Source organism: Lissotriton vulgaris, chromosome 8 (assembly GCF_964263255.1).
Source record: "Lissotriton vulgaris chromosome 8, aLisVul1.2, whole genome shotgun sequence".
Taxonomy (NCBI): domain Eukaryota; kingdom Metazoa; phylum Chordata; class Amphibia; order Caudata; family Salamandridae; genus Lissotriton; species Lissotriton vulgaris.
Window position 1 is genome coordinate 943,108,729 of NC_141696.1, and position 18,658 is coordinate 943,127,386.

Sequence of the window (18,658 nt, forward strand, 5' to 3'; positions counted from 1 at the left end):
TTCCTCTTACGGACGAGAAAGTAGTTTTTGGTTCTCTCACCCGTAAATGGATTGAGCATGGACTAGAATATAGTACCAAAGATATTATGAGTTGTTTCGATCAATGGGCAGAGCCCACACAGAGATATGTTTTTAATGTTATGTGTCAAACTCTTATTAGAGGTTGGGAAGATATGGAGTTAGATACAGTTCCGTCGGTACTACTGAAATTACAAGCTGATATTGATAAAGGTTTGATTGTAGGACATCGATTTCACGAGGCAGGGAATAGACTCATTGCATTTCGAACAATGTTCTTGTCCCTGTCTTTTTCCGAGACTAATCCCGCCAATAAACAAGGTAGTAAGAATTATCTCATGCGTGAAGTTTCTCCCGTATGGAGAGAAGCGGTGATTGGTCCATCTCCGGTCCCTGCTCATTTCCAGCGTATATGGGTTCACGAACCCTGGAAAAGGTCTGAAGTATTGGCGCTTAAACAAACTCTTCCAGACCCCCGTAAAATTCCTGCTGGATATTACAAGGAATTGTCCCAAATGGTTGACACTTGTATTATGAATTTGGCCGACATTGATATGTTATTTGAAAAAGTTGTTCCGCAAGGCATATGGGCACGGATCCGTAAGGAAAATCATGTGGCTGAATTAGGTGGTGATTGGGCTGCTATCAGATCTGCGGATGCGAATCAGGTGGGTGGTGCGAAACCCAAGGATTTGATCACGGCTCTTCCAGGCAGAATAATTGAATTGTTGAAGACAATGATGCCTGCTGTGCGAGTAAATTGGGATAAGCTGGCTGCATGCAAGCAAAAGAAAGATGAAAGCGTCTCGGATTTCTTCACTCGCTTTGAAGAAACGTTTATTGACCACAGTGGTCAGGATTTGAGTGTAGAGGGTGGTCAGCGATTGTTTGTAGACAAGTTTGTATATAATTTGCTTCCCGAGTTATCGAATAAATAAAAGAGCCCTGAGAGCGCATGGGCTGTCTCTTCTCCTGCTAAAATATTGGCTACTGCACAGTATTACGAGAATAGGGATAAGGAGGAGAAGGAGAAACAAGAGAAGAAAAACAAAGATTTGAAAACAAAGGTTCTTTTGCAGCGGCGTATCCGCCTCGCTTGAATCAGCATCAGCAACCTTCCCAGTTTCAGCAGCCTCCGCAGTTTCAGAGATTGTTGCAGAAGCCTGAGTATTTTACGCCGCGACCTTCGTTAGGTCCTAATCAATGTGCATATTGTAGGGAGGAAGGACATTTCAAGAATAGTTGTCCAGTTTTATTACAGCGTAATAATGGGATGTCCGCTCCCCGAGGCTGTGGTACTTTTCAGACCTAGAGGTAGAGGGCGAGGTGGGTCCTCTCAGGAGCAGCGTTCTTTTCCTCAATCTACTTCAATTTACTTTGATCAGCAGACAGTTCCGTCCACACAGTATTACAATGATGATTATCATGTTGAAGATAGGGCTGATAATTTTCAGATTGAATAGGACAGCCATGGACGAAGTAAGGGTGTTGTGTCGATTCCAGTAGATCAAAATGGGCCATATGTCACTGTCAATACTATGGGTGTTTCAGAGCCGTTTCTTTTGGATACTGGTGCAATGAGAAGTTCTATCCTTCATTATAAACTCCCTGGGGCACCTTTGTCTGGCTTAATGAATACCTCTGTGGGATTTTCTGGCGCCCCAGTCCGTAATCCGGTTTCTTGCCCTTTGCCTGTCTCGATTGGTCCTTATGATTTAGACGCTTCACTTATCCTGACAACTGGTTGTGGTGAGAATTTGTTGGGTCTTGATCTGTTAAAATGACTACATGCAACATTGTATTGTTCTCCTTCTGGTGTACATGTTACGTTGTGAAAGAAATTGACGTCTTCCGTGTATTTGTCCCGAGTCCAGTTTCCACCCGAGTTGCTTTGTCTCCCTGAAAGTCTTTGGGCCACGGGCCCGAATGACGTGGGTCGTCTTGCGATCCCACCGTATGTTGTCAGAGTTAAAGAGAATGTTAGAATGCCATGCATTCCTCGATATCGTATTTCTAAGGATGGAGAGAGAGCACTGTTGGCTAGTGTGGATGATTTTATTCAGAAAGGTGTGGTCGAAGAAACAAGAGGCAATGCTTGTAACAGTCCTGTTCTTCCGATCCTTAAGAGAACGGATCCTTCACAGCCTCCTGTCTATCGATTTGTTATTGACCTGAGAGAAGTCAATAACATAGTGGTGCCACAGTTCCCTGTTGTCCCAGACATTACAGCCTTATTGACGATGATCCCTGCTTCGGCAACTTGGTTTTCAGTAATAGACCTAAAGAACGCTTTCTTTAGTATTCCTATTGCTGAAGAAAGTAGGGACATCTTTGGTTTCTCTCTAGGTGGCCGAAGTTTCCGATTTAAAAGAGATCCTCAAGGCTACTGTGAGAGTCCCTCCATCTATAGCAAAGCTCTTAAGTCTCAACTTAATGTTTTCTCTTTTCCTCCAGGTGCTACGCTTATTCAGTATGTGGATGATTTGCTGGTGGCTGCTGATACGGAAGATGTGTGTAAGAGTGTGACTGTTGCGTTGTTGCATCATTTGTCTGCTTTGAATCATAAGGTGTCACCCTCTAAGTTGCAATATGCCCGCCAAGAAGTGACCTATTTAGGTCATCTCTTGTCGAAGGAGGGAAGGCGGGAAGGCGATTGACCCCAGAACGTATTCATGCTATTTCACAGATGTCTGTACCTACCACACAGAGAGAAGTGCGTGCCTTTTTGGGTATCACTTCCTACTGTAGCCAATGGATTCCCAATTTTTCACTTTTGGCGAAACCATTGGTGGCACTTACGTTGAAAGATACGCCCTATCCACTCCCTTGGACGGATGAATGTCAGAAAAGTTTTGTTGATTTACGTACTGCTTTGTGTTCTGCTCCAGTGTTGGGTACCCCAGATTATAGTAAGTTCCTTACACTGTACATTCACGAGAGAGAGGGTTGCACGTTGTTAGTTTTGAAACAGCAATTCGGAGATAAGCAGAGGCCATGTACCTATTTCTCCATTACCTTAGACCCAGTAGCTAAAGCTTTGCTCAGTTGTCTTAGAGCTATGGCAGCTGCGGCAATTTCTATTAGACAGTCTGCCGGATTAGTGTTGGATAACACACTCATTGTTATGGTTCCACATGCAGTGGATACCTTGCTGAATCGAACCAAGACGCAGCATCTCACGAGTGCTCGTTTGTCTGGTTATGAGCTGACACTTCTAGCGAGCCATATACATATTAAAAGATGTAACACATTGAATCCAGCCACACTGTTGCCACTCCCAGATGAAAAGGATGATCAGGCAAAGCATGATTGTTTTCTTCGAACAGAAGAAGAAACGAAGGGTAGGATTGATTTAAAGGACACAGCGCTCAAGGACCCGGACGGGAACCTATGGGTGGACGGTTCTTGTTTCAAGCTTCCAAATGGAGAAACTACTTCTGCCTATGCTGTCACCACCTTGTGCACAATTGTTGAGACGGCACGTATTGGACATAATTCAGCCCAAGCAGCTGAATTGATAGCATTGACTAGAGCGTGTGTGTTGTCGAAGGGAAAGAGAGTGAATGTGTACACAGATAGTCAGTACGCTTTCGGTGTTGCACATAGTTTTGGTAAGTTGTGGAGATAAAGAGGATTCTTTACCTCCCATGTAACAAAGATTCAGCATGGTCAGTTAGTGACTGATCCTCTTGAGTCACTTACCTTACCTACACAAATAGCGTTCATAAAGTGTAGTGCACTTAAGAAAGTTACAGATGATGTGGGTCGTGGAAATGCGTTTGCAGACGAGGTAGCGAAAACTACAGCTAAAAACACCACTTGTCGAATGTATGTAGCGGGTCCTGCGAATTGGGTTATGGAAATTGGAATGTGTGAAGATACGATTGAGAGTGTGAAAACGATTCAGGGAGAGGCTACTGAGAAGGAATTGAGTACGTGGAAAGAAAGTACGGGTATGTTGGATTCGACAGGTTGTTGGACAGAGTTGCAGCGACGGCTCGTGGAGGGAGTTACGGTGGGGCAGGAGGGTGGGGAGGGGGAGGGGCAGGGCGGAGGTTGCTAAAAACCGGCATATGGATAATTGCAGGTAAGTAAACAATTTAATTAATAAAACGAATTTCGTAGTGCGCCTTGCATCGCAAAATGCAATGCAGTGCGAGCTACGAAATTCGTTTTATTAATTAAATTGTTTACTTACCTGCAATTATCCATATGCCGGTTTTTAGCAACCTCCGCCCTGCCCCTCCCCCTCCCCACCCTCCTGCCCCACCGTAACTCCCTCCACGAGCCGTCGCTGCAGAGTTGTCGGAACATCAGCGATGGTTGTTACCGGATGCTTATGTGTTACTGGTCGTGACTATGGCTCACGGTCCAGCTCACATTAGTGCAAAAGGCATATGTAAGCTTTTGGCTCCTGTGTGGCAGAATGAAGAAATTCCGAAATGTGCAGAAAATGTGGTTAAACATTGTATTGTTTGTTTAATGCATAACCTAGGAAAGGGTAAGCTCAACTCCGGCAGGTCATTTTGCTCCCCCGTCATATCCTTTTGAAGTGTTGCAGATCGATTACATTCATATGGAGCGCTGCAACAACCTCAAGTATGTTCTGGTGGTGGTATGTGCCTTTTCCCGTTGGATAGAGGCCTACCCCTTGAAAGATAACACTGCTCTGTCGACTGCTAAAGTATTGATTAAGGAGTTCTTCCCCAGATTTGGTTTGTCGCGCATTGTCTGGAGTGACAATGGAAGTGAATTTGTGGGCCAGATTATACAGAAAGTATGTTCTGGTCTTGGTATTAGACAAAAATTCCAGTCAGCAGGTTTGGTTGAGTGTTACAATGGTACACTCAAGCTTAAGCTGGCAAAGATTCAAGCCAGTACGGGTCTTGCTTGGCCTGATGCGTTGCCCCTAGCTCTTTTGTCAACCAGAACTACTGTGCACTCTCGTATGGGACTTAGCCCATATGAAGTGGTATTTGGACGCCCAGCTAATGTTTGGGGCGTCCCCCGCCCCAAAAGATACTCAGACATACCATATCCTTTGTTAATTGACTATTTGCACGATTTGACTACTAAATTAAGTGTTATTCGCCAACAGGTACAAAGTGTTTTGCCGGAGGCCTCCACCATCTTGCCCGGTGACTGGGTCTGCATCAAGACTTTTCAACTGACGAAGAATTTGGAGCCTCGCTGGTCTACGCCTACGCAAGTTTTGCTCGTCACCGGCATGGCTGTGAAAGTGATTGGCAAGCGTAACTGGGTGCATGGAGTGCACTGTAAAAAGGTGCCACTGCCATTACCCTTCGACCAGTGGATTCGTAGTGGTGTAAGGGAATCGGACACTGCAGCGGTCCCTTGTTTTGATCCTTTCAGTGATGCTCAAATTTATGGGACTCAATCTGAAAAAGCAGATTATGATATTCTTCAAGCTGCTGTGCCTGTGCATCGTCGAATAGACACTACCGATCCAGAAACTTTATTCAGAGACCAGACCGTGCCGAGCAAATAAAGAGAATTGAATTTTTTTTTTAACACTTCCTTCTATTACCTAAAGGCATTCCTTTTTTGGTCTTTTTGCTTCCTTTTTGGTATGATTTTAGCATTAGATGTGCCCTCTGTCTCCGTCGCAGGGTCACGGTAGGAGACTCAGACTGTAACCTGATTTTTGTTCTTTTAGTAAGTGGCTAGTGCTTCAGGATATACAGAAGTGAGTAGCTGAGTGATTAAGGAAGATTGCCGTGAGCGACATTTTTTTAGATAAAGATGGATGGTACAACAATTGTAGGTAGGGAAAATAGGGAGCAGGAAATGAAATCAAAGTATTGTAAATTATTGTGTAGTCGATTTGGAGTAACTTTGTGTGTTCTTATGTTTTTGTGTATTTTATTAGCCTGCACAGGTGGGATCATACATGTTTTGCAATCAAGGAATGTTGCTTATTCTACAACATCTTTGCCTTCTCGTCTTTCTGTCTTTTCACACAAAATGCATACTTTACCCCCTCATGAACAGATAAGGAGAGCCGAATATATGAATAATACATTTATTCAGTTGTTGCACCAACATCAGTTGGCTATTAATATGACTGACTGTTGGGTGTGCGGACTCATGTCACACAATACACAAAAGGGAATGCCATATCTGGTTCTTCCTTTCTCATATGAAGGTTCAGCTTGGGCCTATTTGACAATGTTTTCAGTCGCATACCACAACAGACTTAGAAGCCCTGTAAGAACTTCTGGGAATGGATTAGATTTCAGTCATAGCTCGTTGATTAAAGGTATAGTGGTATTGGCTAAGATTATAGAGAAGAATAAGATTCCATTAGATGAGAAGAGAACCTATGACGGTTGGAATGTTACCCATTATGTTTCTATTCTTGGTGACAAAACAAAGAAGGGTGAGTCTTCTCCAGTATGGACTGTACCCCATCAAGGTAATTTTTGTCTCCAAGTTAACACCAAGAAAGCTGACTTCGAGCAGAAATGTTCATACACGTACATTTTCTCGGCTCCTGATTTCCCTCCGTTGGTTCCGTCTCAGGGAACATATTTTGTTTGTAACGATCGAGCGTATACTCGGCTCCCTTCCAACTTTTCTGGAACCTGTTACATAGCTTTTCTTCTTCCCCCTACATATACGGCTCCATCAGACCACCACAGAGTTAGACATAGCAGAGGTGTATTTGATGTCAAAGACACAGCAGAACAAGAGGGAGGAGATTTCCTTAAAGGATTCCTTCGCTTTTGGGCCCGATGATCAACAGCAGACACATCAGGCAACTGGTTCGAGTGGTTGAGGCCACTATTAATGTTACTGCAGGTGCGATAGGTAACATTACAGCAGAGTTTCAGGCTGACCGTCTTATGACGTTGCAAAATAGAATTGCGCTAGATGTGATCTTAGCAGACCGAGGAGGTGTCTGCAGATTGATCAGATCTAGTTGCTGCATTTATATTCCAGATGGCGCCCCGGCAGTATGCCAAGCCATTTCCAAATTGCACACGATCTCCGAGTTGATTCATCAGGACGAAGGAGATTGGTCCTTTATGGGATGGTTTTGGGGAATATTGTCAACCTGGGGATGGAAGATCGTAACGTTCCTTGGAGCAATTTGGCCATCATATTCTCCTGTTGCTTATGCGTCCAATGTGGTCCTGCAGTTTGTGGCCTGTTGGCTACTTTATGTGTTCCACAATCTGCGACTCAGAAGACAGAGAATATTAGAATGATGGTGCAGCAACAGCTTGAGGATTTCATGAACATCAGTGTTGATTCCGACTCAGATTAGTATGAGTTGGTTCGTTTTTGCCTGAGTAATGGCAAAAGGAGGGTCTGATGTTCTGAAAATTACGAATTTGTTCGTGCTCAGCCTCCATTTTGTGATTGCCGCCATTTTATGTTGCCCTCACTCAGGCAGATCGGCGAACGCGATGTTTTTGTCATTTCTGCCTTTGCGTGTCAGGTGGCTTCTTTGCTTATGTTTACTAGCAAGTGTCAGGGTCTGACCGAGTACACTAATTCCTGTCTGAGCAGATTAATCCCCGTCCGGACTACATGTTGGTTCACACCATTGTTTCCTTTAAATTATCTTATCTGCTGTCCTTCACTACATGTCTCATGCATTCTCCTGTTTCACAACTGTCCTACAACACGCAGCTGTGTTTTCTCTGCTTGTAAATCGAATTGTGTGGATTCATTTGTAATTTACTTAAGGGGTCGAGTGACAAACGGAACCGGGAACTTGAGTTGTCTTAGTCTTAAAACATTGTCTATAACGTTTGCCTATAGCTCATGCTCTTGTGTGATTGCATTTTGCATTGTATTGTATTGTATATAAACCTGTGCACCACGGAGTTAAGTGGCAGTCTCTTTTGAACCTCGTTGTACTGACGACTTCTAAGACCACTGTACTAGCTGCAGCTAATAAATACCATCTTCTACGCCAGATGAAGAGTCCGTGTCTCTGTTTTGACAAGGCAGGTGAATCCCGGGGATTTCAGGCGTACCCTGCGCCGCCGGGCCTTAAGGCTGCAGTTCTCCAGAAGAGAGAGTCGAAGAACTCTAGGTTCTCGTCTTTAGCCTGAATTAGGATGGTGCCGTTCTCAAAAATGGTAATGAAAATGTCTCCGGTCTTCCAATACATATTCTTAATCATAGACAAGACTAGAAGATCTCCTTGCATTGGATGTGTGCAATGCAGCACAAATGCACTACATAGCTTTCCCGGAGAAATGAACACATTTCCCTCTATGTGCACCTCTTTCAAGTAGATGTTAGTTTTTAGCGCAAAGACAGTCTGGCTAACTTAGTAGCGCAGACTTTTTTTTGGGTCATTGTGTTGACATGCCCAGTTAATGCAACCTTAATGCATGACTGAAAGTAATACCAATTCATTTTACAATGAAACATTTACATTTCAAACTCAAGTCACCATTTGTGCTGGATAGTAAATAGCATGTGCCATGCTGCATCACAATGCACCACCCTGTAATGTGCCTTTTTGAGTTTCTTTTCATTTTTATTTTCTCTTTTAGTGTTGACTACATGGTAAAATATGATGGTATAGGTATATTATGTTACCCATTTATACTACTCAGCCACACCGGTGGGGCTCATTCAGTTGCCGCTCCCAAGAGACAGCAGTGTGGGTCATTTTGATCTGTACAATTAAAGCTGCACTGTGTGAAGCAATCTGGACATTTTTCTGTTTTTATGTGAAGAGAGTTGAGTCACTAGTACTGAATTAGTTCTTAGCGTTACAGACTCCTTAATCCTTTTGAGCTCTCCTTGAATCTTTTTACTAGATCCTGTGAAACTGAATTATACATATATTTTCATACTGTTTTGCCTTTTATCTAACACAATTTATGTGTTTGGCTCACTCCATTTTAAAATAAAAGTGCATAAATCAAAATAGAACACACACACACACAGTATTTCTACCTCCCACACCTACCCACCCATACACACACACACACACCCAAACACAAAGGCGCAAACACACACACACACCCACACATACACACAAACACACATACACACATGCACACAAACACCATTGTTGAACATCTAAGCAATCAAAGAAAAGATTCTCGGGGCATGAAGTAGAGATGATTGTTGATTGGTTCTCCAGGGCCTCAACAGTTTGGAGCCAAAGCTCATAAAGCATCTCTGTCTATGAAAAAATGCTAACTGGAACAATATCCAGGTGAATGTTGATGCAGTGGAAAGTATAAAGAGAAGCCATTAAAAACAAAGTTCTCCTCTTCATTAGGCCCAAAGACCGCGTAGGGCCTGATTATGAGTTTGGCGGTCAATGGGACCGCCAAACACTTGGTGGGGTTCCGATGACCTCTGCACTGCTGAACCACCCACAGTATTACAACTGCTGTGGTTGCAACCCCAAGAGACCGTCGGCGCCACTGGTCCTGCTGGATTCCAGTGGACAGGCGGTCTTACCCTGCCAAGAATATGCTGGTGGTGCCACAGTAGGCGAGCATATTTGGAGAAGCCTCACTGCCACCCTATTCATAGCAGTGTGTTCGCCATGAAAACGGTGGCGGTGAGGCAACAAAGGGCCTCTGGGCATGGAGGTGCATGCTGGGGAGCAAATATAGTGCCCCGCCAATGAATTTGCAACCACTGTTCCTGCACAGTGTGGCATATATGCCGCACAATGCCAGAGGGTGCAGGCCGTGCACTGAGAATGGCGGTTTGCCTGTTAGGCTCTTTTATGAGCCTGACAGAATGCCTCTCTTAGACCACCGCAGGACCGCCCCCACAAGACCACGGTAAAACTCCTGATCTGGTGGGCGGTCACACCATAGGTTTGATGGGCCAACAGCAAATGGCCCATTGCACATTCCGTTGTGGGACTGCCAAACTTGTAATCAGGCCCTAAGTGTGGTTATTTCTGTTCAGATGGGGAGAGAGAGAGAGACAAGGAAAATGTAATTTTTTGGGGAGACAGGTGCTGTTATATTTCTTATAGGTACCCCAATATAGACTCAGGTAACTTCATAACCCTTTACCTATATTCTTCCCTACATTACACTTATAACCGGGTCTGGTGGATCAGTGGACAAACGCGTCCATTGCAGGGGCCTCAGTTTGACCTCATAATCACAGCTTTAAATCCACTCAGCCTTTCATCCATCTGAGGTTGGAAAATGAGTTCCATTGAGTTGGATAACAATAATCGTCTGTTGTTCCATGCCAAGCTACCTATGGGTGAGCGTGCAATTTACAAATACACGTGTTACAGGGACTTACCTTTTACCTAGATACGAATCTGCAGCCACAATCTGGTTTTTCCCTAGTTTGAAATCTCATACATTATGCATGAGGATTCTTGTAAGCACAGCAGGACTACCATCTTCTGTATAATATCTATGTATAAGGTTCATGCCCGAAGTCATCCTTGGTCCGACACAGTAATGCAGCGAGGTAGGACCCCTTGGCAGACCTATGGGTATATATACATCACATCTTGCTAAGATGGACAGAGGAGACCAGGACTTCCCGGCTGACACACTGACCAGAGACGCTGAGGATCCTGTATGCAGATACTCTAGCTCGCAGTAGTATAACATCCCTTGAGGGTTTGCCAACTCAAGACCAAGATGGGGTCCCACAGTCTCTCAATTTAGGTAATGGGTTGAATTTATCCGAGAGGGATTCTTGGCTTAACACCTACACACATGCTAGGTACATATAGTTAGGCACATCTAGTTAGGGAGACATCGTAGGAGTATGCATCTTTTTATTATCATGTATTTCATAACTTGTATATATTCATGATTACTGCAAGATGGTAGAACTTTACCATCCCTTAACTGTCATAGTGCTACTAATCCTATATGTCTGCTTCTGTCTAATGGTTATTGCATCTCATCTATTGTACACCATAATAACAACTGTTCAATAAATACTTATTGAAAACGGCCAGCCTGTTTATTCTATGTACTCTCTAGGGCAGACTGAGTACGCAAAAGTGACTGAGCGAATAGTGGTGTAGTGTTTCCACGGGTTCAGGGTAGTCATGTTTGATGTTTGCCAAGAACTATTCTCTCCTTGGTAAGAGTTGATTCTGGTGGCACTCTGAGCTAGCTGGTACAAAAGGCCAACATACCCGGTGGGGATGTTCAGAGTCAGTCTGACATCAATCCTGCAGTCTATGCTGTTTCTAACGTGCAGATCCTATATAGGTTTTATAGGAACTACACAATATGACACCAGCAACGTAGGTTGGCTACTTATTTAACAGTAAAATCTGATTAGTTCAGTCGTGCTAGTCTCAGAGACCCCTACTCAAAATTCCCAAAAGACGTCTGGAGTGGGTTGGCACAAACTCCGCCACTACTGAGTAGGCAAAATCCTATCTGTTGGCTATTGGTTAATCAAGCTTGAAGGACAATTTGTTCGATAGGTTGGGTGGGGATCTGTCATCATTATCCATTGATCTTGAACTCTGTGGACGCTATGTAAATACAGCTAAATTGGAGACTCAGGACTCCATTAAGCCCTCGGGGGGTGCTACTCCATCTGGACTAATGTTGTATAGTAGTACCCCTTCGCTAAACGGACAGGATATGTCCGACCTGTTAAATGTTTCCAGGAGTCCGGGTCTCAATCTATCTGGTATCTGCCGTCCAGTGGAAGTTTGTGAAAAACCGATCTCTGAATCCATGATTGCTTTGGAACAATTACTTGCCTCCATCTTATTTCTCCTGGGGAAATTTGTAGGCAGCTCGGACTGTATCCTGGATTCAGTTACCCAAATACTGAAGACACTGTTACAAAAGTCGCCAGATTTGAGGAGTGTTCCCCCACCATGGCTGAATCCAGCTCGCCAAAGGGGAAAATAAATGTGCCTATAGTGGATTCTAACATGAAGGCTGCAACAGCAGCTTCGGAAACACACACTGTAGTTCTGCCCTCAACCGCAGTGCCTAATTGTATCAAGATCTCAGCTCTAGAGATCGAGGAAGAAAATAAATCTACTTCCGGCCCTAAAGTGGTTCAAGATCTATTCCCTATCTTCATGTCTGAAAACAAAAAAGAACTTACTGACGATAAACAAGAGGTCAAGATAAAGAACGGTAAACATAGAATTAATAAAGGGAATAAAAGGAAACCAATCCGAAAATACAGGAAGAAAAGGCAGCGACGGATAATCTTCCAAAACTCTCCGGTCGCACTGGAGAACGAAGAAATAGACTTGGATCCCACTTCTACATCCCGAATGGTGGAAATCGAACTGTGCTCACCCACTTCTACATCTTTAAAGGTGGAAAGTGAATTGTGCCCACCAACGTCTTTGGAAGTTATGCCGCAAATGGGGGGGCCCTCTTCCAAGTCTTTCTCCATCGCCTGCGATAAGAGGCCCAACCCTATATCCACCTGGGGCCCTTAACCCTTTGGCCCCTCCTTTCTCTTCTGCCTTAGAGATTGGAGACCGCTCCCTTCCTGCGCGCCATTCAAAAAACTCAAAGGCTCCTGTTGATACTCTTGTGTTAGACTTCTTACCTTTATTTGATGTTGACTTACCCCTAAACAGAGCATGGCTTTTTAAACGTTTTAGCGAGATTGAAAGTCTTCACCACATTCAATCTAGGGATATAGAGTTAGTCTCTTTGTACGGTGGAGTCAGGGTATTGAGTATAAGGGTTAAATTCTATTCTCCTATCATTGTAAATCTGATATTACAGCAAGCCGAGAATTTTCAACGCACAGGTATTGATATTCTCCCTATTTTTAACCTTGGTAATATAAATCCCTCAGTTGGGATGGTACTAAGGGGTGATGAACAAAATGGGGTAGCCTCCCCTCTTAGAGACCTGAAGATTTGGGTCTCTAAGGGAAAACGTTCGGTCTCTCAGGTAATGCCACTTCCGCTACCTCAGAATTCCTCCCTCATAGAGGATAATAATCGGTGGAATTGGCTGCACAGTGCCTTATCTACAAAAACCAAAGATAACCCCAAATTGTTTCATCATCTTTAACATCCCATTGAAAATTATTTCTTGGAATGCGGCAGGGATTCACAGTAGCCCAGAGAAATTTGATCTCTTATTCTCTCTAGGAGCAAATGTGATTTGTATACAAGAAACCTGGTGTATCAATATGCTGGATGTTTCGAAGGACTTTTATGCCTTGGAAGTGCCAGCTGCCCCTTCCAAGAAAGGTCACGCTAGGGGGGGGGGAATTGCTTGTTTACTATCAAATAAATTGCAGTGGAGATTCTCCCATTATATCGACCCTAGTAAACTTTTTCACGCTATAACTATTGAAAATCTGTTTAATAATTGTATAAAGTCACCCATTGTTAGCCTCAATGTGTATATCCCTCCAGAAGAGCATTTTAATTCTACATTGAAGCAGGTTTTCCGATATATTGATCAAATTAAAAATGTCTCAACCCCTCCGGAAATTATTCTTGTAGGATACTTGAACTGCAAAATCTCCAATGCTAGTCTAAAACTTTTTAGAAATAAATCTAAAGAAGAGGCGCACTTTGTTCCCCAACCACTCTTCCCTGATAAGTTAGTGACTAATAAAAGAGGGAAGATTTTGCTAAAAGAACTAGCGGCCGTTGATGGACTTATATTAAACGGGAGATTCCCGTCCGACGTGCCTGCTAAATTCACACATAAATCCCCTTTTGGGTCTTCTATCTTGGACTATGCAATCGCGGACTATGGTTTGTTCCCTTATATTCAGGACCTTAAGATTATACCCACTTCCTTGATTGACCATAGTATACTGTTTATAACTATTTCTTTAAATCCCATGACCACTGCGCCTTGGTCCCTTAACGGCAGTGATGCTGCTTTCCACGCTTCCTCGGGAAGGTGTTTCTGGAATCCTTCCGCCATTAATGGGGTACAGGATCTCTTATCTGAAACCTTAATAGAATTAAATGAGTGGGGTGGGCATGAAATAGTTTATTTTGAAAAATTCATGCGAAACATCATTTTACATGTAAAAAAAAACGTCTCGCCCTAGAAAAGGGGTAGTGGTGCCTAGTATACTGCGTCCCCTGAACAAGGAAATAAATAAACTAGTCCGTGAACAATATCTAGATAGAGTTATGGAACGTGAAAAAAGAAATTTCCAGGCTAAAAAGAAAGAGATGCAGACTTAAGGCGAAAATAAAAAAGGAAAAGGAGGATAATGTTTGGATCAACTTGAGGAAATCTGTCGCTCATGGTAGGATCAGAGAATTCTGGGCAATAATCGGGAAGGGATGTGGTACTAGACTAAGTCCCTCTCCCATCCCTATAGCTGAAGAGGTATGGATTACCTATATTCGGGATCTTTATGCAGGGAATGGTATTACAGGTGAAGATATCACCCTAGATGCAACACCCGAAGGACTCATCAATTATCCCTCAGAAGAAGAAATTGAGATGGCTATAAAAAACATGCGTGTCTCCGGGGCAATGGGCCCTGACGAACTCCCCATGACGGTCCTGAAACAGGATCCTTTAAGGTGGAGTAAAATCCTGTATCCACTGTATAAAGCCTGCTTTTTGTCTAAAACGGTACCTGCCTCCTGGAGGGGAATTTTCTTGGTCCCTATTTTTAAGAAGGGAACTAGGGATAGCCCCAGCAATTATCGTCTGATAGCTCTCCTCGACTCCATCGGAAAGGTCTTTGCGAAATGTCTTTTACATTCCCTCTCCGATTGGGTCGAGGAGAACAATATCTTACCATTTGAACAGACTGGCTTCCGCAGGGACCACGGTACGTTAGACAACCTCACCGCTCTCCATGTGGTTACTGATAAATATGTGCAGGTGAGAGGAGGGGTGGTGTATGCCGCTTTTATTGACTTCTCCACAGCGTTCGACAAAGTAGATCGTAGAACACTGTGGAGAAAATTGGCAGCTCTTGGTGTTCCAACTTATTTGTTGGAGCTGGTTCAGTCTCTCCATACAGAGACCTGGTGTAGGGTCTTGTTAGGGGGCGAAAGGGGGCTATCTGATCAAATTCCATCTTTGAATGGCCTCAAACAAGGATGTTTATTGGCTCCCCTTTTGTTCTCCTTATATACGGTAGACCTACCCGCCGCCATGTCTGCCTGAGAGGGCATTGCCCCGGTGGTGGGGGGGACCACTATATCCTGCCTGATGTATGCCGATGACGTCCTTATCCTTGACCTGACCCCTAAAGGACTTGCAAATCGGCTACATGCTCTTCACGTCTTTGCTGCTGCCCATTGCATGAAGATCAATATATCCAAAAGTAAAATTATGTGCATAGCCGGTAAGAAGAAGTGCCGATCTGTAAATTTTGGTTGGTCTATCGGCGGCCAAAAATTGGAGGTTGTAAACTCCTATACCTTCCTGGGAAAAATCATCACGGCTAACTTGAGTGAGCGGCTCCATATTGAGCATAGTTCACGCAAAGCCCTCACCCATGGCAAAGGTTTATATTCCCTCTATCAGGCTACGGGGAAAAGGCACTTCTCATGCTTATGGGAGGTGTATAGATCTAAAATCCCCGCAACAATACTGTATGGCATAGAACTTATAGAGGTGAAATATTGGGACTTTTGCCATAAGATTGAGGGGAAACTTCTAAGATCTCTATCTTCCCTAAATACTGCGTGCTCTTTGGCCGCCTGCAGGCTCGACTTCGGCCTTAGGAGCAGCTGGGTACAGGGATTATGTGCCCTAGTAAGATGGGTGGCCTGCCTGGCTAGAGCAGATTTAGGGACGATGAGAGCTCTCCTCAGAAGTGAACTTTAGGGTAATTTTAAAGAGTTTTCTCAACTTGTAAGTAATTTTAGAAAAGCTGTAACCCTTCTAAAATTGGATGAAAACACTCTGTTTTTGTACTCTCCCTTACAGTTAAAACTCGTTTTAAAAGAGGCCTCGTGGGACCTATGTTTTCAATCTGATAAAAAGTTAATCTGTGAAAAAAGGAATGTAGACCTTCTCCTTAATTCCTATGTGATGAAGTTACCCCAAACCTATGTTACATGGAACCTGCCGCATGGTATTCGTAGATTTTGGTTTCTTTTACGTTACGACTTAGTTCCTTTAAATCTACTCTTATCCAAATGGTATGGCTCCTCTTCTATGTGCAATTTATGTAAATTGAGTACCCAGGACTGTATGCATGTTTTACTGATTTGCCCCGCGCTCCGTAAATTGCGTCTCAGATGGTTAAAATGTATTTGTATCCGCCTGGGCATTTCCACCTTGAACGGCTTTCTACATGCACTTTATTGCCCTCCTAATGAAATGTTCTGTTTCCATATTTTTAACTTTTTTAAAGGTTTTTTAGCTATTTATTAACATGCTTTTGGAGATGTTTGACTTTACGACCTGCTGTAGATTTGCCTTTGTATGTTAGTTTTGTACCTAAACATGTTTCTCAAACGTCATAATCTTTGATATGTATTTGTCTTGCTTTTTACCCTGTAAATTTTATGTGGCCCTCTTTTGAGAGCCAAAACATAATAAATAAAATTGAAAATTGACAATTTGTTCCTAAACTGTTCAAAACACCTTATCTTAGTTACCTTAAAAAGCTCTTCTTCACTTAAACAATGACTGAAGAAACAGTAAACGTGGATAGAGTTGTGCAAGATCTGCATTTCTCAGCAGACGAAGAAGATGCAGTTGTAATTTCCATTGCAGAAAATTTTAGAAATGCCATTACCATAAAACTAGGTACACACGGTCTAACTTCCAGGCCTGGACCGATAGCTTTCGTGACTGAGGCACAGGAATCATATAGAACAGAGGTGTTCTATTCATGGGTTACATTCCCAGTTGCAAATGCAAGAGAAAAAACATTTCATTTCTACACTGAAATTGGAATACCGGACAAATATTTTCCATGGGAGGACATTAAAGTTCCACTAACTTACCAGGAACATTCATACTGGTTTAAAGGCACCCTACCCATACAAGAAATAAAGTAAGACTTTTTAAGACAAATACAAAATGAGTACGGAGCAGAACCTTCTCTGAACTTAGAGATGAAATTATTAGGTAATTATGCACAGGTATCAGCTATAATATTAGCAAATATTAAAGAGGAAGCAGCATCAGTGGCGATCCGCCGACGCCTATGGGAGTTCAGTCCTTTACAACAGGAGCCTGAATTACCTAAAATATTTGAGACTGCGTATGCAGAGTTAGGCAGTTTGGGTGGGGAAACATTAAAACCACAACCGATGAGTACTGCAGAGAAGGACACCTTTAATTAGGCATCTGCTTCTTCGAAGAAGAAGTGGGACAATAACAAAAAACTGAAAACTAAAGAAAACAGATCTCAATTCAGAGGTAGGTATTATTCCTTTCAGGCTTTGGCGAAAAACTCCGAGTGGGAAGGATGGTCAGACAGACAAGAAGAGCGTGCAAAGTCAAGAGACAAGCAGCACCCTCAAGAATGTACTGCCAAAAAAAAGATAAAACCCAACCAAAACCTCAGTTCAAAAAGAAGGTTGCAGGTCTAAACAACAAACATACCCAGAATTCTGAGACTCAACTAATGAACGGAGAATGGGCTCTGATGATTCTAGACAGTGCAGCAGAAGTAACAACAGCTCGCCAGAACCTGCCTCGAATTTCTGGTGACAGCGGACTTGAATGATTATATCACGGTGTACACACCCGATACTAGGGTGAGTGTCCCACATAAATTGTATGAAATAACACTCCAAATGGAGGGGGACAAGCCCAGGAAAGTTAGAGGTCTCTTTTGGGAGAACCTGATGTTTGGTTATGATATCCCATTAGCTGAGCAAGATTGGCCGTCAGCATTTGTCATGAACTACCCTAGGGGAGAAACAGTAATCTTATCAGCCTTTTCTGACCCCGTTACCACATATCTAAATTATACATATGCACGGGAGTGGGGAGTAGCCCTTGCCCCAGCGTTATATAAAAACCATGTTGGATAGTATGAGGATTCAACCTGCCACATAATTCCATTAAAAAATTACTCCGACTCCACAGAGATAGTAACCAATAAAGCAAGAAGCTAAACAACAGGTCAGGGAGATCTTAGAACAACTTGAATACCAAGGGGTGAGTGAAACTTGCACCTCTCAAATGAAGAATCCTTTGTTTCCCGTAATGAAACCTGACAACTCATATCATCTAGTTTTAGATTACAGACATTTAAACACATGCACAAAGACATTTGCAGCATTAATGAATAACATTGTGTGGCAAAAATACAAAAACGACACTAGATATCTCAAATGGATTTTATGTCAAAATATAGTGCCAGAAAGCAGGTATTTAACCGCATTCTCTGCGTTAAGCTTCCTGGGGCAATGTTGTAGACTCCCCCAAGGGTATAAGAACAGCCAGGGTTTTTTTCAGCCAGAGTAACTGAATTACTTCAAAATCTGGATGAAGAGGCATTGTCCTACGTGGATGATATTTATCTAATGGATGGTGACATGTATGAACACTTGAACAGAATAAATACCATAATATTGGGATTTGCCTCTGAAGGCTACAAATTTAATTTTAAGAAATCAAAGATAGCCCACCTCAATGTCCTTTTTCTGGGATGTGAGCTTTCGAGTGAAGGGAAAAGCTTAACAGCTAACTTTTTAGAAAAATGTGCACTGCTACAACCTGCAAAATCATTAAAAAACTTACAA